The 25,307-nt window shown below is 37.0% G+C and overlaps 1 non-coding gene across 1 annotated transcript; it reads right to left on the bottom strand.

The window, feature by feature from the left end:
- Positions 1 to 11,552: 11,552 nt before the first annotated feature.
- On the bottom strand, positions 11,553 to 11,678 carry LOC122223463. Its single transcript, XR_006204333.1, has one exon. It is a non-coding gene; the product is annotated as a small nucleolar RNA SNORA51 (small nucleolar RNA).
- Positions 11,679 to 25,307: the final 13,629 nt, after the last annotated feature.

The raw sequence follows: 25,307 nt of genomic DNA, 5'->3' as shown, positions 1-25,307 counted from the left end.
ACTTAAGCATAGCAAAGAAAACAAAAAAACTAAAAGGCAACCTATTGAATGGGAGAATGAATATATGTGCAAATGACATATCCACTTTATCCACATATCCACATATCCACTTTAAAGTTTCAGTATCCAAAATATATAAATAACTTACAAAACTCAACACCCAAAAACCAAGTAATCCAATTAAAAATGGTCAGAAAATATGAACAGACATTTTTCCAAAGGAGAAATACAGATGTCCCATAGACACATGAAAAGATGCTCAACATCACTCATCAACAGGGAAATGCAAATCAAAACTATGATGAGGTAACTACCTCACACTTGTCAGAATGGTTAAAATCAAAAACACAAGAAACAACAGGTGTTGGTGAGGATGTGGAGAAAAGAGAACCCTCTTACACTGTTGCTGGGATTGCAAACTGGTGCAGCTACTGTGGAAAACAGTATGAAGTTTTCTCAAAAAGTTAAAAACAGAACTACCCTATGATCCAGCAATCTCACTAGTAGACCTCACTAGTAGGTCTTTACCCAAAGAATACAAAAACACTAGTTCAAAGGGATACATGCACCCCTATGTTTATTGCAGCATTATTTACAAAAGCCAAGATATGGAAGCAGCCCAAGTGTCCATCAACTGACAAATGGATAAAGAAGATATGACATATGTATATAATGGAATATTACTCAGCCATTAAAAAGAATGAAATCTTGCCATTTGCAATGGCATGGATGGACCTAGAGAGTATAATGCTGAGCAAAACCAGTCATACAGAGAAAGACAAATAACATATGATTTCACTGGTATGTGGAATTTAAGAAACAAAACAGATGAACATAGGGGAAAGAAAAAAAGAAACACACTTTTAATTATAGGCAACAATCTGATGGTTACCAGAGTTGGGAGGGTGGTTAAAGAGGTGATGGGAATTAAGCAGTGCACTTGGTGTGATGAGCACAGGATGATGTATTGAACTGCTGAATTACTATATTGTACACCTGAAACTAATATAACACTATATGTTAACTATCTAGAATTAAAATAGAAACCAAAAAACAGTAAATGAATGAACAAGTTGAGGTACATCATACAATGGTATACCACTCAGCAATAGATAGAATATATGTAGTAATATATGTAATATATGCAACAACTTGGACAAGTATCCAAAGCATTATGCTAAAGAAAAAAAAGCCCAACCAAAAAAAATGTATCATTTTTTTTATTATTCCATTTACATGACATTCTAAAAAAGGCAAAACAATAGGGATAAAAATCAGATCATTGGTTACAGGGACTGGGAAGAGGAAGACACTGCAAAGGGGCAAAAGGAACTTTTTGATATAGTGGAAATATTCTATAACTTAATAGTGGTGGTTTTTACATGACAACATAAATTTGGTAAAACCCATAAAACTGTGCATTTAAACATAGTGACATTTGTTGTATGCATATTATACCTCAGTAACTCTGAATGAAAATAAATTGTATAAGATATATATTCTTGGTAATTTCTTAATATACTTTCTTATAAAAGGAAACAGGAAAATCCCTATAAGAAACTGCACCTCCACCATTTTTTATTTTACTCTCCATTTCTGATTTTCTTTACACTGTTAAAAGAGAAACTATACAGTTTTCACATTAGAAAGAAAGTGATGGGCACTAGAAGTTCAATATATGTATGTGGCCACAAATGAATTATATTTAACATCTTTCTATGATGTTTTCCTCCAAAATTCCTTTACACCATAACAAGCAAAAAAAAAAAAAAAAAGTTGCAATATTATCGTGTTGTTATTTCTCCAGAAATCTGGGTTCTGGAATGCTATTTCAATTTGCACAATTCTAAGAAAGCTATACTAGAACAGTATGCCAGTGCATTTTCACAACAACAAAAAATTATTCCAGTGGCTGACATCTAGGGCAGAGGGAAACAGAGAAATTTTTCATATATTGTATTTATTCATACTTGGGAATACATGGTTGACAGGAGGATGAGAAAAGGGTTTCAGAAATTACAAAAAAGAAACAGGAGAGTTTAGAATCCCTAACTCTCTGGCCTCTTATAGATTTAATTATTTCGGAGAAAGAGAGCCCTAACATAGGCAGTCCAACACATCTTTTCTACTCATGCTGTGACACAGCTGGCTAGGTACGGTGAAAGTATATTAATTCACTTACAAGTCCTCTTCATAATCAAATAAGAGGCTGAAAAGAATGGAATGGGTGATACTGGGAATTCGAGCAGTGCTGTTTTTCAAAATAATGCAATAAGAGCCTTCTTATCTAATATATCTGCGGCCAATTGGTAAGTGAATAAAGTAAAAGTCAGTAAAAAGGAATCATACAAAGTGATTCACTCATCAGAATTTTTGTTTTAACTTAAAATATACAAATCTGTATATATTCATCAATCTTTTGACGTAGGACAAAGGCCTTCACTTTTAATATGATAGGAATTAAAATGATCTGTTACCAATATTTTTTAGCAACTTGCCTTTAACAAGTCTTTCCAAAACATTCAATTGAACTTTCAGAGAAACAATTCTCTTTTCACACTTAAAATTCTTTGGTTTATATAATATTTAACTCAATTACATAATTATAACAGCAAGTACAACTGGTATAAAAAGCTTTGGAAACAAACACAACAGACTCATGGGAAGCATATAACTCAACTGGCAGGAACAGAGCATGCAGAAGTTTTATATACTCATTAATAGATGTTGAAATTTATCAAAAGCTTGTGCCACATTTATTAAGATAACCATGAAAGAATTCTTGTTTATTCAATTAATATAGTGCAGTATACTGAGAGAATTTATGAAATTAACCATTCTTACTTGATCTGATATTTGTAATACACTGATGGATTTAACTGTATATGTTATTTAGGGTTTTCACATACAGTTCATAAGTAAAGTGGACCTTTAATTATCTTTCCTTATGCTGTCTTTATCTGGGTAAAGGTCATACTAGCCTTAAAAAAAGTTTGCAAGTTTTCCTCTTTCTTTTTTCATAAAACTTATATAAAACAGTAATTTTCTTCCACAGAAAATTTGGTAGAACTCTCGCATAAAGTCATCTTTGTCCAGCGCTTGTGGGGAGTATGGGTAGAGGTAAGGGTTTTTGATTACCATCAAATTAATTTGTCCTTTATCTGCTTATGCCATTTTATAATTACATATTCTTCAAGAACCCTAGCTCATCTAATTTTTCAAAATACTTTTTTTATATAATAGTCTTTTTAAAAATTACTTTTGTGAAAAGTTTCTAGATTGTGATCTCCAGGGAACTTCAGAAAACCTCTAATATTACAGTCTGTACCTCTCTTGGTACTAATCTTCAAGAGTAGTCTCCCTCCATTCTAGCACATAGCCCTCAAGATGGAGAGGGTGTTAGGGGAGAGGGAAGGCTTGAAGGCCCATAGACCTGTCTACACTCATTGCAAATTCCCACATCCCCAGCCTTGCCCACCATGCTGTTATCTAGCTGACAGTAGGCTGCTTTTTTGCCTTATGGTGTCAATGAGGCCAACAATGAGCTACGCAGGTAATTACCAGGGCACAGAATCCTATCTAAAGATTCATATCTAAAATCCAGTCACACCCTATCTACTGTCTATGGTGCCCATTCATTCTGGAGGCAACAAATGTAATTAAGCATGTATTTGTGCCAGGCTCTGGTCAAAGTACCAAGAAACTCAGTAATGAACAACATATAAAGGAGTTTGCCATTTTGAAGTTACAGTTTAGTGCAGCACTGTCCAATAGAAATATAATGCAAGCCACATATGTAATTTAAAATTTTCTAGTACCTATATTTTTTTAGAAAAGAAACAGGTGTTTTTAAATTTAATAATGTTATGTAGACTGAATTATGTCCTCTTCCTCCCACCCTCAAATTTATATGTTGAAATCCTAACCCCTAGCATTTTAGAATGGGACTGCATTTGGAGAGAGGGCCTTTAAAGAAGGCTTCAAATGAGACCATTAAGGTGGGCCCTAACTCCAATATGACTAATGTCTTTATAAAAAGAGGAGTTTGGGACATGGACACATGCAGAGGAAAGATCATGTGAAGATACAGGGAGAAGATAGTCATCTAAAAACCAATGAGACAGAATGGCTAAAATGAACAACTCAGCAAACAACACATGTTGGTGAAGATGCAGAGAAAGGGGAACACTTTTGCAATGTTGGTGGGAATGCAAACTGGTGCAGCCATTCTGGAAAACAGTATGGAGTTTCCTCCAAAAGTTAAAAATAGAACTACCCTACAACCCACAATTAGATTGCTAGGTATTTATCCAAAGGATACAAAAATGTTGATTCGAAGGAGCACATGCATCCCATGTTTATAGCAATGCTATCGACAATAGTCAAATTATGGAAAGAGCCCAAATGTCCATAAACTAATGAATGGATTAAGAAGTGGTATATATATATATATACAATGAAATATTATTCGGTGATAAAAAAGAATGAAGTCTTGCCATTTGCAATCATGTGGATGGAACTAGAGTGTATTATGCTAAGCAAAATAAGTTAGAGAAAGACAAATATCATATGATTTCACTCATAGTGGAATTTAAGAAACAAAACAGATGAATATAGGGGAAAGGAATGAAAAATAAGATAAAAACAGAGAGGGAGGCAAACCATAAGAGACTCTTAAATTCAAAGAACGAACTGAGGGTTGCTGGAGGACTATTGGGTTGGGGGATGGCCTAAATGGGTGATGGGCATTAAAGAGGGCATTTGTTGGGATGAGCAAGTGATGAATCGCTAAATTCTACTCCTGAAACCAATACTACACTATATGTTAACTAACTCGAAACTAAATAAAAAAGAATAATAATAATAAAAAATAAATAAAAACCAATTAGAGAGGCCTCAGAAGAAATCAACTTTGCCAACATCTTGATCTTGGACTTCTAGCCTCCAGAACTGTGAGAAAGTAAATTTCTGTTGTTTAAGCCACCCACTCTGGAGTACTTTGTTACAGAAGTCCTAGCAAATCCATAAAAATAATATATTTTATTTAGTCCAATATATCCAAAATATTACCATCTCAACATGTAAGCGATACAAAAATGAATTAATGAGGTACTTTGCATTCCTTTTTTTTTATACTCAGTTTTCAAAATCTAGGGAGTATTTTATACTTGCAGCACATCTCCATTCAGACTAGCCACATTGTAAGTGCTCAGCAGCCACTTGAGTCTAGGGCAGTGGAAGTCTGGTGTGTCCAGCCCTCTTCCAAACCAGGCTGCCATTTCCCACACTGTGAAACCCAGACATGCTCTTTGCTCAGTGTTTCTGAGTTTGTTTGCTTCTTTGTTTTTCAGTTTGCCAGTCCCACTGACTTCCCTCTGACTTCTGCAGCGATTTAGTGTTGGTATGGTGACAGAGAAAGCAACCCGGGCTCAATTAATCATCTTGTCAGAAATCAAAAGTCTCCCCAGAGGACTGGAAGGTTTTTGAAACCTCACTGTTCTTGGCTAGCTAGTATTCAAATAAGAGCACTGTAATGACTCAGTCATCTCCCTGTTCAGCCTTATGCAAGTTTTTCCTCTGTTGATAGTTGGAGTTTCCCAAAACTTCAAAAAACAGAGAAATTGAGTGGGACATTCAAAGATTCTAAATGTGCACTGAGAGCCATGAAAAGAAATAATAGCATAGAACTCCTCTACTCCCAGAGTCCCAATAGCAAAAACCCACTTCTGTGAAAGACCATCCTGAGATACAGACAAATAAAATAATTCTTGACCAAAGACAGTTTTATTCCCATCTATTAAAAGGCAGAGTCACTTAGTGCTAAATTTCAAACATTCCCTTCCCCTTCATGTTGAACACTGGAGCTTGCACTTTCATCTACACTTCTGAAGTTCTAATTCACTAACATCCTAATGAAAATTTATAGTAGTTTTTAAAGTATATGTAATCCAGATATCAGCTGGCATTGACCTATTTCTTAATATCTAGATAAAGACAGATTTAAGTCTCCATGGTACGGATTGTAGAAAAATGCAGTGGGATCCTTGGGATATCTGCCCATTTTAGTGGTTGGGGAGGGTGACACTTTGGAACGGCTGCCTATGCTTCTCTACCTCTGCTGAGTGAATATTGAAATCAGGGGTCCTCTCATCATCCACTCCCATCCAGCTCAATGGTGCTCTGCCTTAAGTATTCTTGTCCTTAATTTCTACCCAGTGCACCCTCCAATCAATATATTTTGAGTGAATAGAAAATATTACTGGAGGGGCACCTCAGTGGTTCAGTGGGTTGAGCATCCGACCGGCTCACATCATGATCTTGCAGTACGTGGGTTTGAGCCCCACATCCGGCTCAGTGCTGTCAGCACAGAGCCCACTTCAGATTCTCTGCCCCCCTCTCTCTGCCCCTCCCCCACTTGGGATCTCTCTCAAAAATAAATAAACTTTTTTTTAATAAATAAATAAATCCCTATTTGTTTCTAATGCACACTACTTAAGTTATCACAAGTTTGCCAGTGGCTCCTGCAGACCCCCATACCCTATCCTATGGTCTCACCTTTGCTTCAAGTAGCTTATCAAGGTATCTTTTCTCTTCTAAACATATCTGTAACTCTGTGTTGAGAGGTCTCTATTGGATCAATTTCACAATGTGAATACATCTGTTCTGTTAAGGAATATTTTTTTTCTCTTTCTTTCATCTTTCCACCCATCCTGTACTCTTTCCATCCAATACTTCTCCATTTAGTGTCCCATATTCAGTCATTGCCAGTATCCCAGTTTAAAAATTAAACTATGATATAAACTTCTATGTTTCATTTTCACACTTCCTTGTTTGTACGCTCTCTAGCTAATAGTCAAATGTTAGCTGATACTGCGTTAAGTACTTTCTTTTTCACTGGGGTATCTGCATTCTAGTAGAAGAACTAAGACCTTGCCACACTGACCAAAACAAGTAAAAATGGGAGTATCCTAATCTTGAGCACAAAGCAATTATCTAAAAACAAAAGTACTCCCTTTGCCTTCTTGCCTTTGGTGGCCAACATTGGGCATAGATGTTTGGTTCTTTCTTTCTTTCTTTCTTTCTTTCTTTCTTTCTTTCTTTCTTTCTTTCTTTCTCTTTCTTTCTTTCAGAGAGAGAGAACACACACACAAATGGGAGAGAGGGTCAGAGGGAGAGAGAGAGAATCTCATACAGGCTCCACACTCAGCCTGGAGCCAATCCCACAACCATGGGATCATGACCTCAATTGAAATCAAGAGTCAGATGCTCAATCAACTGAGCCACCCTCAGGTGCCCCGAAGGTTAGTCTTCTTATAAAAAGGAAATAGGATTTCAAGGAGTATGAAATTAAAAGAAAAACTGAACATGTGGTGTAACTTGTTTCCATCCTTAGAATCTCAACCAAAGGGCATCTTAACCAAAGGGCTCCTTGGTTAGATGTACAGCCCAACTGTCTCATAATCAAGGACACTGGTCCTTCTTCAAGAGAAGGTCTGGGGGAAAGGCTCTGCATGAGGCATCAGAGTGTGTGAGTTATCTTACCCCCTAGGAAATGGGGCCTGCTCTCCATTATACCCCCTCCACAGCAGGCAGTTTTATCCCCTTCCTCCAAACTTACCCAGTTCAGTAGCTCTTCAACATCTCCCTTGCAGCACTTACCCTTTCTACCTTCTGTTACAGTTATTTACCTTTACACCTTTTTTTCCCTGTTAGAAATGAATCTCCTGAGGGCCTTGGTACTTACTTTTCCCTCAGATAAATGTATTTCTGATCAAATGTAATCTTTTCAGAGAACCCTTCCTTGACCAGCCTCTGTAAAAATAATACATTCCCCATCACATCTCTCTCCATTCTCTTCTTCATTTTTATTCAGAGCTCTTATTACTACTTGACATGTGATATATTTTTTGTCTGTCTCCCCAGTACATACCCAGGAATACAACTTACTGAGAAAAAGAAATTTTATTGTGTACCCAACTCTGTTTCTAGCTTGTAAAATAGAGCCCTGGCATACAGGAAGCACTGAATAAATATTCATTAAATGGATTACAAATCAATCATAATATCTATCTACATATCTATCTATATGCCCTCCACAGTACCTAGTACAAGGCCTAGCATTTCTTGAGAACCTAGTAATTACCCTTGAAGGTAGGAAAGGGCAAAAGGGTGGTAGGGAATAAAAGAGAAGAGAAGAAAGACGTGTGAAAGGAAGGAGAAGGGAAGGAGTAAAGAAGGAAGGAAGAAGAAAGGACTAAATGGCCAAATGAATTCATAAATGAACAGGTTCTATTTAAGCAACATGTCACTTTGGGAAATTATGGGAAAGACTACAAGTGTCATTAAAACCAACTGGTACAAGGAAGAAGGCTTAGATAGTGGCTCATTTCCTTGGTAGAGCCATTTACTGCAGAAAGTCAGGATGCAAGGGAAATTACTGTAGGAGAATGCTATCCTACAGTCTGGCCAAGTGAAATATTAGATGGATTTAGGCTTGGCCATCAATTAGATGGATTTACTGCTTGGCCAAAAGCCACAGAGCTAATTGTTACTTGTTTGAGTCTCTTAAGACTACACCATTAAAACTTGAATTTTTAACATAACGAATAAACATCTGTGAGCCCCTTAATTAGAGGATGGTCTAGAAAATTAAAAAAATTACTTTTTAAAAAAGAGAAATTAAGACATGGAATCAGTCCAGGCAATTATTCAACTGCATCTGTATAGGATCAATTCATATTTTCTCCCTGCCTCTTTAAATGCCTTTTGGCCATAAAGCCACTCCTCTTCAGCCCCATTTGACTCTTATCAGCCTAGCCATGCTGACCAGCCTTCATGTTCTAGCTATTCAACCATTAGGCACATATAAAGATGGCACATATAAAGATCATATTCTCTAATGATCAATAAAAGGGCACTGAGGTGCCAATGAGATAGTAGAGCACAATGATTAAGAGTTTAGCATCTGAAGTCAGATTTCCAGATTCAGATCCTGGATCTGTCTTTTAATTGATGTGACTTTGGGAAAGCTATTTAACTTCTTAATTCTCAGTTTTTATCAGTAAAATATGTGATAATAATGCCTATTTCATAGTGTTACAACAAATACGGTATATGCAAAAAATATGGTATATTGTCTATAGTGTTGTAATGTTATATTTAGTCTAGTTCCCAGCAAATAAGTGTTTAATGAATGTTAGTTCTTTTCTGTCTTGTTTGTATTTGTCCTTTTTTTCTCCTTTGATAGGATGAAATTTCTTAAAATGAGAAACCATGTCTTCCTTCTCCTTGATAATGATTCATTTTAACAATAAAGTGTTCTAAAATGAAACGTATGTACTCACTTTAGGGGATTCCATTCATCCCCAGTCAGTAATCTCTACTTATATTTTCCTAAAGATAGCATCCAGTTGTGAAGCTGTTAGAAAGAGTGCATAGTATGCACCTGCATGTTATTTTCAGGTAAAAATCTGATCTCTATCATCTCTTTCTCTATTTCTCTCTTTCTCTCAATCTTGCTGTCATTTTCCACTTTATTCCTCTACTCCAAAAAGTTACATTGGATATTTGCAACCAAATTCTTCCCAATAGTTTGTTTTATACTCAAATGAAACTCAAATCACATTCTCTCATAAAACACAATTGCCTAATTGATGAAAGATGATGTGATTTCCCAGGGCTCTGGTCTTTTCACTCCTCCACTTTCCTGCAGAGTAAAAATGCCGTTCCTCTTATAAGCAGTAATAGGGGAAAACAGCATGGCAGATACCCTGCTCTAGAATACTGAAGCCAAAAAGTGAGACAACAGTGCTGACATCCTTGACCCTGGTGTACAGTTCTGACTGAACTTAAGTCAAAGATTCTTCCTTGCCCTTGTTAAACTGTAAGAAACCATTCTATTAGCTCCACCAACTTCAGTACATTTATTTGTCCTGTTTCCATGCTCCATATTCATTTGGGAATCACACTGCTGTAGCAAGAAGGAATCTCCCATCCATCATGATGCCCATTTGCACCATCACAAACCAGGGACTTCCCATAGAAAGAGAATCAAGAAAGGTTAACGAAGGAGAAGAAAAGCTAATGGAAGTCTACACATGTCAAAAAAAAAAAAAAAAAAAAGGCTTCCTCGTCATAGTTTGACAAACACAATGCATTAGAAAATTATAAACTTGAGGATTCAGAAAAATAAAGGCACAGTTACTTTCTAAAGAACAGAGTCACATTTGTAAATTGCCGAGGTAATTCCAGTTTCAATGATTTCCTGTGGAGAAAATAAATCTGGGTTTATCAAGCTGAAATGCTCCCTACATCTTCCATATTTAAAAACTTGGATTTACTTGAACTTTTAAGTTAACCATCTGCCAAAAGTCTAAGCCTGTTTTCTTACATAATCAAAACCTGGGTTTCAGCTGGTATTAATAATACATCTGTATTATCCATAATTGCTTCAAGCTTCATTTTGGCATGATTAAGGGTAATCATAATCCTTTGAAAAGTCCATAGTTTATTCTGTTTAAAGCTACTGTTAGAGTTAATGCATTTTCATGTTTCTACCTTCAGTTCAATTAATCTGAAATCAAATATGCATTTCCTTTGATTACATCAACTTTTATCTTTCATTCCATATACCAAAGTAATAAGTCTGAGAGTCTAGCAGATAGGAATAGATTTATGTGTTTTGGTTAACAAATCCTATAAAAATCCCTAAAATATGCACAATAGTATCACATTTATGCAAAGGTCATATGTAAGTAGCTTCAGCCATCTGGGTAGAAGCTAAGAACCCACAAGTAATTGAAGGTCAAAGTCTCTAGTACAAAAAGGAGAGGTTGCCTGTTGCTGCTGTAGTAGCCCAGTGGTGTTCTATTTCTTCTTCACTGCCAACTAGCCACAGGCGCAACCAGCCAAAATCAGACATGCTCTGCCAAGGGTGGGAGGGGTGGGGGGACACCAGTACCCCTCAGAGATATTCTGCTTTCAGGTACCTTCTCACATTACTAGTCTGGAATATTTGGCTATTGTTCTGCCACTCATGACTTCCTTGGAAATGATGACAATTCCTCAACAAAACTTCTTTTCTACCTAAAAGTAGAATTCTTGGCTCTACTAATTTCTTATTGTAATTTCAAGACACCCCTCCCAAGCCTTCAGGAGAAGGAAGAGGCCAAAGAATGAAGATTTTAGGGTTATTGCCTACACACCATAAACTCCTACCAAAATGCCAATTAATGACTCCAATCCCCTCTCCTCCCCAGCACTCAGCTTTCTTATTTGAAGGACTGTAGTCCATTCCATCTACTCTAGATCTTACTTCCAAAACCAAAGCATCTGTCATATTCTCCAAATCAACCAAGCTTCCACCAAGAGGGAAATACCTTTGGTTCCTGCAATCAGCATCCCTCTACTTCTATCCTACAACCACTCTTCTCAACGTCCCAGCCTCCCAAAGAGAATATACAGATTACCTGAGGCCACTGAGGCAAACAGCCTCAGGGATTTTTTTTCTTTTCTCTTCTTTCTTTTTTAATTAATTAATATTTTCCCCAACTCCATGTCTCCCCATTCACAATACAGGCAAAGGGCCTGGGCCGTGGTGTATATGGGTAGATTTACTCTGCCTCCTTTTTCTGTACCATCAGTAGAAGGACACAGTCTGTGGTAAGCACTCTCAGGTTTTGAATGGGCCAACTCTTCTAGATCTCATCTCTAAAACCAGTACTTTGCCAAGTGACTCCAGCACACTCTGTTACCCTGCTTATACTGAACCATGTATATCCTAGAACACAGATCTTGTGGTGGATCTACTGCGTACAGGGCAATGCCCCTCCCATAGCATTAATAAGATACTAACATCTGCAACGACTATGCCTAAAACAGGTTTAGGGGCCCTGCTAATAACGAAGCAGAGCGGATGATTCAGGGTCCCTCATTTCCCAGCCAAAGATTCAAGTCACAACAGGCTTTCTATGGTTGCCCTTCTATGTAGGCCCAGACCAAACACAAAACTCTGACACAACTGGCATCAAGTAATTATTAATAAAAAGATGCATCCAAAATTGAATTCTACTGAGGATGAGAATTCAGAATTTGAGCTTACACCAAACCTCAATCATATATAATCCAAAGGGAGAGCTCCCCTTTCTATATCAATTTGACCAATAATGATTTAATTGCCTATAGAATACAATACTCTGAAGTGCAGTAAAGGATACCTTTGGAAATTCATTATAAAACAACCTGTATGGGGGTGCATGGGTGGCTCAGTCAGTTAAACGTCTGACTTCAGGTCAGGTCATGCATGATCTCATGGTTCGTGGGTTTGAGCCCCGTGTCGGACTCTGTGCTGACAGCTCAGAGCATAGAGCCTACTTTGGATTCTGTGTCTCCCTCTCTCTTTCTGCCCCTCCCCTGCTTGCACTCTGTCTCTCTTTCTCTCAAAAATAATAAACATTAAAAAAAATTTAAAACAACCTGTATGAAGGCATTTATAGCTAGAGAATTGAAATGTGTTAGGTTTTCAGAGAAAAGTGTAGATGTGCTTTAGGAATGGAGGTAATTTACAAAAAGTCCTAAGCTTAACATTACTTTACTCCCTTTACCCATTTCTTACTGTCTCAGGAGAAGAGATAATTCATTTTTCCTTGACTTTTTATATTCATTTACATGTTTCATAATTTTTATAGGTACTCTTTAAGATAAATTCTCAAAGACAAACATATCTCACTCTAAATCTCTTATTTGTTTTTCCCCATTATCCATCCTTCTTCCTGCTGCTTATTCTGGGGGTCAAATTTTAGTGTTCTATACTTTTTCCTTAATGGATATTTCAATCTCTGTTTCAGCTAGCTTGCCCTAACCAACTATTTGCCACTAACTTCAAATGAATAAATAACCTTACAACCATCCTATTTTAAGTCACATGACTCTTTTCAAAATAAATTATTAAAGATAAATTATTATCCCTAAAGAACTTGAGTCCAAGAATCCACTGAAGTAATATGAGTGAGGTTTTATAAATTTTTAACTGTTTCAGAACAGGTGAGATTCATTTGATTAAAACAAAGTATAGATGAATTCAAAGGAAAGATGGAGCATTCCCTGCTTAAGAGCACTTTTATATTGCTATAACGAATTTTAAAGTTCTGAGATAATTACAAGTTTTTGCTTTTCTTTGATAATATATGCATAAGTTGTTTTTATGAGATGCTTTAGCCCTTTAGCAGTGAAAATCGCCTACCTACCCAGCGAGCTGTAACCATGATACATTATCTGAGGGAAAACTCTGAAACAATTTTAGGAGACAACAAATATCAGAGGCCTGAAAGTGTACTGGAGAAATGTGTATGGAATGAAAAGGGAGAGAGCTGCTAGGGCTAAAATAAAGAAGTTTGGCCATGTGACCAAAGCAGGTTTGGGGGCGAAGGGGGCGGAGTGTGGAGAAAGAATTGAGAGACCCAAGCAACCAACCAGAAAGCCACTGAATATATCTTCCAAACTCAGTCAGCCTCCACTGTCCCAGCTTCCTTCATCTGCCACCTTCTTCCTAACTTTCTCCAACTGAGGTCTCTGAGAAAAGACAGAAAATAAGGCAAGGGGCAAGAGTCAATCTCGGTATCCAAAGAAACTAAGAGAAGGAACAAGAATAATAAGTTTACCAATCCATTCCCCCAAAGAAGATTATAGAAACTAAGCACCAACTCCAACTTCTGAAAGAAGATAGGAAGTAAGGAATGGTTGGAGATAAGCAGAATTCCAGAAGGAAAAACGATATTCACTAGGAACCAGATATTACATAATCAGAGTTTCTTTTATTCCAACTGTCACCCACAAAGTTACAAGAGTCAAATTACTTCCACAGCCTGATCTTTGAATAATTTAAATACTTTACTATCGCCCCCCCTGGCAAAATGAAACAGAGAGGAGAGTGTGTACACATTAGGTTGTATGTTTGTAACTGATCAACAGCCAGCATTGAAAATTTTCATTGCATAGAAGTCAGACCTAAAGATAATTTTTCCATTTTCACTTTTTAAAATTCCATTGTGCTCCTCAGAGAATTAGATAAAAAACGTTGTGTGCCTTCTTTTTTTTTTTTTTTTTTTTTTCCTTCTTCTCTTTGAAAGGCTGGTTAACAGACTTCTCCATCTCTTCCAGTTATCTCAAATAGCCCAGCGCCCTCTATTGGCCTTCCTGCCACACTGCTTCTCTATGGCCTCTGCAGCTACCTGGGTTGTTTTTAAACATTCTGCAGCTGCAGCTCTGCAGACAAATTAGTGGCTTAAGAAAAGTGCTGTATAACAGGGCGCCTGGGTGGTTCAGTGGGTTGAGCATCCAACTTGGGCTCAGGTCATGATCTCACCATTGGTGGGTTGGAGCCCCACGTCAGGCTTTGCGCTGACAGATCAGAGCCTTCCTCAGATTCTCTGCCTGCCTCTCCCCTGCTCAAGCGTGCTCTCCGTCTCTCTCGCAAAAATAAACAAACATTAAACAAACTTTTTTTATTTTTTAATGTTTATTTATTTTTGAGAGAGAGAGAGCACGAGCGAGTGCAGGAGTGGGGGAGGGGCAGAGAGCGAGGGAAACACAGAATTGGAAGCAGGCTCCAGGCTCTGAGCTGTCAGCACAGAGCACGAAGCAGGGTTCAAACCCACGAACTGCCAAATCATGACATGAGCCAAAGTGGGACGCTTAACCAACTGAGCCACCCAGGCTCCCCTTAAAACAAATGTTTTTAATTAAAAAAAAGAAAAGTGCTTTATGGATTGAACTTGAATCATTTGACAAAACAAAGGAGAAATAGGTATAATGGACTCTAAAATCAACCATTAAAATTATTTATGGTAGGGTCAATGATTATGTCATTGCCCTCTTTTTAAAAAATATTCAATTCAATTCTTTTAAAAAACATCTTTGTTACGTGGCTGAATTACCATTAATTGTGGATATACATGACTGGCTTCAGAAGCAGACAATGAACTGGATCAAATCTAATCAAAATGACCCAACAAACTGACGAGTGATGAAAGCCCATCATGCTAGCCCATAATGGACCTAATTTTCCCCAGACTTACATCCTCTTAGTCTGAGCTGTGAATGGGCTAAGGGAGTCAGATGATATGAGGAAAAGAAGCTCCTTGAGAAGGACAAGTTGAGCACTTCCAGAAAGCAACTGATCCAAAATTCTTGGGAACCATTTCTTGACAGAATCTTTAACCCTACAATCTTTGATACAATGATCTTTTAAATGATATTATAGGGTTACCTTTGATGGGTTTTTTTTTTTCAATAGGAGAATTTGTCGTCCAAACAAAGGCTAATTTTACCCTCATATGTGAAAAAATCAGAACTTCCAAATTAGCTACCAAAAACTAGCAAATAATCCAAGACTAATTTCAATCTGGGACCTATGAAGTCTCCATGTAAAAAAGAGAAAAGACATCACCACAGTCCCCTGATCCATCCTGACTGATCTGTTCCTTGGGCTAGAGGCCTCATAAGTAACATTTCCTTGCAACACAAGATATCAGGAAACGGTTTCTCTTACCACTACAATAGTGAATTATGGTTCTGCCTCAGCAGTGTTGAATCATTTATATGCCAGGCGTTGAACAGGGGTTGGAGGAACAGAAATAAAATACAATCTCTACCCACAAGGATTTCAATCAAGTAGGATTCAAAGACAAGTGAACATAATTAGAATACAACACTGTAAACTCAATAATAAAAATATGCACAACACAGGAGCAAAGAAGAGAGGGTTCTAGCAAGATCCATGATTTCAAAGTCAAAGTTTGTTTTGCACCCCCAAATTCATCCCTTTCATTCAGTGAGGATTTAGAAACCAACTGGATTCTTCTCATACATTTCTGATACACCATTGCAAAGGAAAAAGCTGAGAATAAATAGGTTAACCAAAATAAGATTTACTCATAACCAGAGAAGCATTAAACATAAATAGCAAGTTACTAAAAACACAGAAGAGGGAGTTTCAAGGACAGAATTGTAGGCTATGTCAGATAGGGATTAAGTCAAGGAAAATTCAAACTGAAAGAACAGATTGCTAGATTTGGAAGTAAAGAGGTCACTGTTGAGTTTAAGACAAACCACTTCAGTAGAGTGATGAATACAAGAAGCCAAGCTGAAAAAGATGTGTTTAAATAGGACATACAGCAGTCACAGATAGTATTGTAGGTGCAGTTACCTTAAGGGAATGCCATGGGAGACAGCACAGGGGAACATTTTCTTCAGGGACAATAGCCCTTCCTGTTGGGGAGAGGTTGAGAGCATGGGCTCCCCACTCAGAAAGATCTGGGTTCAAATTCCAGCTATACCATTTAAAGTAATTTCACTCCAAGCCTCTATAAAATTAGGTAATCACAGTACTTACCTCATAGGAAAAGTACCTAGGAGAGGATAAATAGCTGGAAAGAAATCAGAGAAATCACCACATTTCTTCAGTTCTAAAACTCATATTTTAACATTTCTGAAATCGGGATGCATTATAGTTTAATTATCAGCATTTTCCCTTCTTAGCAGCACATAAAATAATGACTCACTTAGCAATCAATGGCATCTTAGTATTTAATGAGAGAGTTAGTCTCTAACCCTGGAGCAGTTGGGTAACTAGCTTAGCTTTATGCAAATTGGCTTATGAAGAAATGTTAAAGTGAACGTTTTGGTTAAACTCACAAGGGCTTAAAAAGTTTTCTGTGTCCTTGCTATTCCTAATACAGTCCACAAACAACAACATCAGCATCACCTGGGATCTTGTTAGAAATGCAGAATCTCAGGCCTTACCCCAGATCTATCAAATAAAAACTCTCATCTTAACAAGGCCTCTAGGCAGTTTGTGTGTATAGTCAAGTTTGAAAAGCACTGTGCCCGCTTTTTTGTTTAGATATGTTTTTAAATTGAAGATATTGACGTAACTGGAATTTGATTCACTTCCTTAACTACTCACCAAAATTTTATTTTTTCATTAAAAATATAATGGCAAAATGGGATTAAGTTGATGCTTTAAAATCTTTCAACATTTATGATGTATCTGGGGATTAATATAACTACATGGAAATCAAAATCTCTGGAAATCACATAACATTTATACCAAAGTTGGGGAGATGGAAAATAAAGTTTTAATTAAATTTTTTTTTTCTTCTGTGGCATTGCTCAATTTGGTTTTTATATGATGTTCCAGAATGATACATTTGTTGCTGGCCAAGGGAATACCACCCAGATTGAACACTTATGCACAAGGACTGAACATTTAAGGATTCCAGTTAACCTGGTCTGACCAACCCAAGCAAATGATAAGCTGCCAAATGTTTGATTGAATATCATACAATTAGAAATAGTGAACTGTTATGAAATTTGTTGTGTGGTGACATCTACTGTAGAAAATATAAATCATTAATATGGTCTTTTGGAACGCCCTGATTAAGAATAATAGTACAATCATGACCAGAGGTAGTACAACTTTGATTATTCTATTATCCTCTGTGGTGGATTTAATCAAAAGGGAATGTAAAAAAAGAAAGTATAGCCCTGAAATGGAATAGTTAATCCTCCACATAAAGAGTCTGGATTGGCTGCCAGAATGCAAATAGCTGGAGTGATGAATGTGAAAAGATCAGCAGTCCAGAAAAACCCCTGGACACTGTTACTGTATAGTGCAAATAAATTAGGTTTTCTATAATTAATGTAGGCAGGAGGAATTAGATTCAAGACTTTTTTTATTAATCTTCTTGGTTTTATTACATTGAATAGGCACATGTGCTCTCTCCATACCGCCAGGAATCTGATGTCCATCCCCAGCTTCTTGCTACAGGGGCCCTTTGCCAGCTGGTCAAGACCTAGTCAAGCCCACTCAGGCTCTGTGTCACATAAGGCCCATCTCTGCTCCATGGAAAACACTCACACTCACTCTTTTCCCCAATAAACAATGGGATACAGGTTAACCTCTACACAGTAACCTTTCTGTTGCCCCCATCAGCAAAGCAGTCTATTCTTTGGATTCCCTGGACAGAAATCACATCCCTGTTTCCTATAACTGGCAGCATCAGTGGACACATAGTAAACTCTCCAAGTAGTACTGTGAAAGCTCTATCTTGGCTTGGGTTTCCCCTGAAACAAACACTAAGAAAAAGATTCAAGGTCAAGTGGTTTATTTTGGAGATTAGCTCAGAAAAAGCTGGTGGAGGAATGGGCAACCTAGGTATGTCTGGCACTGGGATGCACTGTCCAGTTTCCCTCAAGAAGAAAGACTTCGAGTGTTACCAAAAGAGCCTCAGCCATCGGCCTTCTTTGGAGATTGCCTTGTCTGAAGAAAATTGCCTCTCCCAAGGTCAGGCTTCCTTCTAAGCACAACTCATACCCAGTGACTAATCAATGTAGTGTTTAAAATGCCCAACCCACTCCCCCAACTCAGGACAACTCGGAAGAGCATTCTAACTGCAGAGCTCCCCAAGGGGTCAGTGGAGGCTCTGTTTGGACTGCGTTATGGTCCAACTTCTCCCTCTATTACTCTGCTTCTTTCCCCTCCTTCGCACAGGTATTGATCCCAAAAGAACTCTTAATAAACATCCTGCATGCTAATGCACCCAATCTGCAACTACAGGAAAGGAAAGGAAGCCAATATAGGGTATGTTATCAAGTAATTTTCCACTGTGGGCAACAGGAGTTCAATCACACCAGAAAACTTTGAGAAACAATGTGGAACATGTGCCTTACAAGTATCCCACCTGAGGAGTGAAGGAGCTGGGGTATTCACTGGGTGAGGACATAATTCTTCTACAACTGGCCTATCCCATGCACAGCAGAGCAGGCCGCAGCTGCAAGAAGCAACCCTTAGGCGGAGTCATGGGGCTAGTGCTTGGTTAGTGGACTGGAGTGCAGGGAAATGAGAGGTGCCAGTGGGATATGGGTGGTCTCTGACAGGGTCCACTTCTAGCCTCCTGCCCCAGCTTATGCCTGAGTGGAGTCATCTTCCCAGACTAATGATGCTATGGAAAGAAAAAACAGATATGGAAGAGTACTAGAAATACCTACCACAATCAGAAAGGGATTTGGGCTTGGAACACAAAGAGTGACCATAATCAAACATTTATTGAGTAAATAACTGCCAGACATTATCTTTGGCTATTCTCACTCACAAACTCATTTAATATTCACAGTAATTCAATGAGGTGTTTTTATTTAACATACCAGGAACTGAAGTTCAGAGGAGGGAAATTTCCCCAAGTTAGAAGCTTAATCCCAATCAGACACAAAATTCCACATTCTTAACCATACTATACTATACTACCTCTCTAGGAGCAAGAAATAGATTTCTCAAAAAGGGAATATTGTTGGTGAGTCTGGAAGGCAAAGGGGAATTATTCACAAAGCTAAATATCTTTCACTTTTGTGAAAAGTGAAGAAACAGCACATCCCCTTTTCCCCTTGCAAGCAGCCAGCATGGGGCAGGGGGGAGGTAAAGGGAGGAAAATGTAACACCATAACAAGAATTTAATGGTAAAGGTGAAATTTCTTTATGTTTTAAACTGTCAGCATTTTGATTTATTCCAACTGCTAACATTAGGCATTCCAATTGCTGAATTAAGATTGTGTTTGCAACTTAAACGACTATGGCAATGTTATTACCTGAGAGTGACCAGAAGAGTCATGGGTTGGCTGGAGTTTTCATCCAGGGATAGGTGCAGGTTACTAGGAGATGGGAGACAAAAACAAAGTTGTGTCTCAATCATAGGCTACATCCCACACATCATGCTAGTTCAAATTAACACTTATTACCAAGTATCTTACAAAATTCATATTGACAGTCTTCCCAACTTCTAAGAACTATAGAAATAATTGCTACTACAATAACTATATTAGGTCCCTGGGCTTCATTTCCAAATCTCACTTTCTTTTTTATGAGCTGCCACTTGTCTAAATGGATAGTGCTCTCAACCACTAACTTCGAGATATAGAAAATGACACAAGAGGAAGTGGCAGAAGACCAAATCAGCTTACAGACTGAATACAGCAAGCCAAGTCAAAGGAAGATTTTCTCTCCCTTGGCCAGAGTCTCCATACTTTAGGAGGCATCTGAGGTACCACAAGGCTCCACGAGAAAATCTGTTCCTTTCTTTCTCCTCAGGCATGAGACTATGAAAATTCTCAAATGCTCTCTTATGATAAATGGTCAATTGTTAGGACATTTTACCAGGATTGGGATTTCAGGCTCAAAAAAAAAGTGATAAAAAAATTTCCACTCAGAACCACAAAACCAGTGGGAAAAGTGGGCATGTTGGATGACAATGAAGCTGGTAAGAACAGGAAGAGGAAAAGATACATCAAAAATCAAAAGAACAGAAGTAAGAAGTAGCAAGTTATTTTCAGGGTTTTAAGTGGAAGGAGAGAAAATAAGATAGGTATAAAGGCAAAGATTTTTTAATAAGAAATAGACTAACTTTTGAATATAATCTGGGAAGATTCTGAATGCTTCTCCTCATTTCCTTTTGGAATCCTATTTAACTAAGAGGTCATAGTTCACAGTTTATCAGCTGTTCTTTATCCATTTAAAATAATCCACTAGGAAATGTTAGACCAAGACTGTTAACAGTGTCCAAACAAATAATATCTCAGAAACTAATCACTCTGGGGGGAAGGGGAGAATGATCTCAACTCCACTATGGAAAATTGCTAATCTTATGACCCCAATAATTACTTTGTAAATCATAGAGTAGTTCTTTGTTATGGTGCAGGGTAAAACTTCACCATTTATCTCCATCGAAATCTGGGACATCTGGCTACTCTAACCTTGTCTACTAGACAGAGCATAAATTGCAGGCCAGGGTGCTGTGAGCAGTAAAAGGTAAAAAGTTATGAAAATTTGTGTCCTTCCAAACAAAACCAAGTGATGACTTCTATATATATGTTTTATTTTTATATCATCTTCCAGCCACCTGTCCATCACAGTTTGAATTTAGGGAAAGACAAGTTTGACACATCTGGTCACTTTTATATAAAAAAGCTTATAACTAAAGCTCATGTTTAAAATGGCACTCAAAAAAAAGGGACAAAAACTTCAATAAAAAATATTATTATCAAAAGACTGTTTTATTATTAGAATTTTTTTAGGAAGTTGGTCCTTGGTCCAGATGATGTTTTTCTGAATCCTATGACTATTGGCCTATGCATAAACAGATCAGAAGTAGATGATTGGAGGGAGTAGTAACAGGTAAAATTATTTTGCATTTTAAGTTGTCAGAGGAGAAAAAATATATGAATATAGAGTGGGAGCAAATTGCCGAATTGGATATATTGAGTGATTACTCTTTTTAATAAGTTCTAAAAACTATATATATATATATATATATACATATATATATATATATATATATATATATATATATATATATACTTCACATACATACAGAGGAAGAGAGAGAGAGAACTGATAATGGCCTAGAAGAATATTTGTTTAACTCTAAAAAAAGATAATCCCTACTGTATATACTTCTGTATGATTGTTTTTGTGGATTTTTTTTAATAAGCTTTTTTTAAGCCAATGAAAATGCTTTTTAAAAAAGATTTTATTTTTAAGCAATCTTTACACCCAACACGGGGATTGAACTCACAACTCTGAGATCAACAGTTGTACATTCTACTGACTGAGCCAGCCAGGCACCCCTAAAGTACTTTTTAAAAAATCTCCTCCTAAGCCTCCCAGCATGTAATCTTCAAAAATTATCTCTCCAGTGGTAAAAACAGGACATACATGAAGTTTGTAAGGAAAATTAGACAATATATTTAAAGAATCTAACACCAAACTTAGCTAGCAGATGCTATATGATCAAAGGCTACTAATTTCGGGAGCCTGGCTAGTTCAGTCGGTTAAGCGGCCAACTTCAGCTCAGGTCATGATCTTGCAGTTCACGAGTTCGAACCCCGTATCAGTCTCTGCTGACAGCTCAGTGCCTGGAGCCTGCTTCAGATTCTTTGTCTCCCTCTCTCTCTGCCCCTCCCCTGCTCACGCTCTTACTTTCTCTCAGAAATAAACATTAAAAAAAAAAAAAAGTCTACTAGTTTCATTGGCTTATAATATTTTCTAAAACCAAGGATCCAAAATGAAAATGTATTCTATTTTTATTCTTTCATTTTCTTTCATATTTTTTGTTTGTTTTATTTAAAATTTAGTTAGTTAACATACAGTACAATATTGGTTTCAAGAGTAGAATTCAATTATTTATCACTCACATACAACACCCAGTGCTCATCACAAATGCCTTCTTTAGTACCCATCAGCCATCTAACCCATCTTCCAACCACCTGCCTCCGTCAACCCATAGTTTGTTATCTATCATTAAGAATATCTTATCGTTTGTTCCCCTCTTTTCTCCTCCCCCCTCATATGTTCATCTGTTTTATTTCCTAAGTTCCACATATGATTGAAATCATATGGTATTTGTCTTTCTTTGATTGACTTATTTCGCTTAGAATAATATATTCTAGCTCCATCTATGTCATTGCAAATAGCAAGATTTCATTCTCTTTGATAGCTGAATAATATTCCATTGTGTATACATATATATATATACTATATAGATGTGTGTGTGTATAATATATATATATATATATATATATCACACACACACATATATCTTTATGTGTATAATATATATATATATATATATATATATATATATATATATATCACACACACACACATCTTCTTTATGTATTCACCAGTTGATCGACATTTGGGCTCTTTCCATAGTTTCACTATAGTTGATAATGCTGCTAAAAACATTACGGTGCATGTATGCCTTTAAATCTGTATTTTTGTATCCTTTGGGTAAATACTTAATAGTGTAATTGCTGGATTGTAGGGTGTTCAATTTTCAGTTTCTTAAAGAACCTCCATACTGCTCTCCAGAGTGGCTGAACCAGTTTGCATTTCCACCAGCAGTGCAAGAGGGTTTCCCTTTCTCTGCATCCTTGCCAACACCTGTTGTTTCTTGTGTTGGTTAATTTTAGCCATTCAGACAGGTGTGAGGTGGTATCTCATTATGGTTTTGATTTGTATTTCCCTGATGATGAGTGATGTTGAGCATCTTTTCATGTGTCTGCTAGCCATCTGAATGTCTTCTTTGGAAAAGTGTATATTCATGTCTTCTGCCCATTTCTTAACTGGGTTATTTGTTTTTTGGGTGTTGAGTACAATAAGTTCTTTATAGATTTTGATACTAACCTTTTATCAAATATGTCATCTGCAATAAACTTCTCCATTCTTTAGGTTGCCTTTTAGTTTTATTGATTGTTTCCTTCACTGCGCAGAAGATTTTTATCTTGATGAAGTCCCAATAGTTCATGTTTGTTTTTGTTTTCTCGCCTTTGGCGACATGTCGAGTAAAAAGTTGCTGCAGCCGAGGTCAAAGAGGTTGCTGCCTGTGTTCTCTAGGATTCTGATGGTTTCCTGTCTCACATTTATGTCTTTCATCCATTTGAATTTATTTTTCAGTGTAAGGTGCTAGAAAATGGTCCAGTTTCATTCTTCAGCATGTTTCCATCCAGTTTTCCCAACACCATTTGTTGAAGAGACTGTCTTTTTTCCATTGGATATTCTTTCTTGTTTTGTCGAAGACTAGCTGACCATATAGTTGTGGGTCCATTTCTGGGTTTTCTATTCTCTTCCATTGATCTATGTATCTGCTTTTGTGCCAGTATCATACTGTCTTGATGACTACAGCTTTGTAATATAGTGTAATATAGCTTGAAATTAGAATTATGATGCCTCCAGTTTTATTTTTCTTTTTCAGGATGGCTTTGACTATTCAGGGTCTTTTGTGGTTCCATACAAATGTTAGCATTGTTCATTCTAGCTCTGTGAAGAATGCTGGTGGTATTTTCAAAGGGATTGCATTTAAATGTGTAGATTTCCTTGGGTAGTATAAACATTTTAACAATGTTTATTCTTCCAGTCCATGACCATGTAATGCTTTCCATTTCTTTGACCTCTTCCATTTCTTTCATAAGTGTTCTACAATTTTCTGAATACAGATCTTTTACCTCCTTAGTGAGGTTTAGTCCCAGGTATCCTATGGTTTTTGATGCAATTGCAAATGGGATTAATTCCTTGATTTCTTTTTCTGCTGCTTCATTATTGGTGTATAAAAATGCAACAGATTTCTGCACATTGATTTTATATCCTGCAACTTTGCTGAATTAATATATTAGTGTTAGCAATTTTTTTGGTGGAGCATTTTGGGTTTTATTCAGAGAGTGTCACGTCGTCTGCAAAAGTGAAAGTTTGACTTCTTCCTTGCTGATTTGGATGTCTTTTATTTCTTTTTGTTGTCTGATTGCTGAGGCACAGACTTCCATACTATGTTAATTAGTAATAGTGAGAGTGAACATCTTTGTCTTATTCGTGACCATTAGGGGAAAGTCTCTGTTTGTCCCCATTGAGGATGATATTAGCTGTAGATCTTTCATATATGGCCTTTAGGATGTTGAGGTATGTTCCATTTATCCCTACTTCATTGATGGTTTTTAACAAGAACGGATGCTGCATTTTATCAAATGCTTTTTCTGCATGTATAGACAGGATCATATGGTTCTTAACCTTTCTTTTATTAATATGGTGTATTACGTTGATTGATTTGCAAATATTGAACCAGACCTGCAGCCCAGGAATAAGTCCCACTTGATCATAGTGAATAATTCATTTAATGTACTGTTGAATTCAATTTGTTAATATCTTGTGGAGAATTTTTGCATCCATGTTCATCAGTGGTATTGGCCTGCAATTCTCCTTTTTAGTCTGGTTTGTCTAGTTTTGGAATCAAGGTAATGCTGACCTTCCATAAGGAGTTTGGAAGTTTTCCTTCCATTTCTATTTTTTGGAACAGTTTGAGAAGAATAGGTACTAACTTTTCTTTAAATAGCTGGTCGAATTCCCCTGGGAAACCATCTGGCCTATGATTCTTGTTTGTTGGGAGATTTTTGATTACTGATTCAATTTCTTGGCTGGTTATGGGTCTGTTCAAATTTTCTATTTCTTCTTGTTTCAGTTTTTGTGGTTCATATGTTTCCACGAATTTGTCCATTTATTCCAGATTGCCCAGTTTGTTGGCATATAATTTTTCATAATACTTTCTTATAATTGTATTTCTGTGATATTGGTTGTGATCTCTCCTCTTTCATTCATGCCTTTATCTATTTGGGTCCTTTTTCTTTTATTTTTGGTAAGTTTGACTAGGAATTTATCAATTTTATTAATTCTTCCAAAGAATCAGCTCTTAGTTTCAGTGATCTGTTCT

The sequence above is a fragment of the Panthera leo genome, chromosome B3 (genome assembly GCF_018350215.1).
Source record: "Panthera leo isolate Ple1 chromosome B3, P.leo_Ple1_pat1.1, whole genome shotgun sequence".
Classification (NCBI taxonomy): Eukaryota; Metazoa; Chordata; class Mammalia; order Carnivora; family Felidae; genus Panthera; species Panthera leo.
Note: the sequence above shows the minus strand (reverse complement) of the source record. Positions and strands in the feature narration are given on the sequence as shown.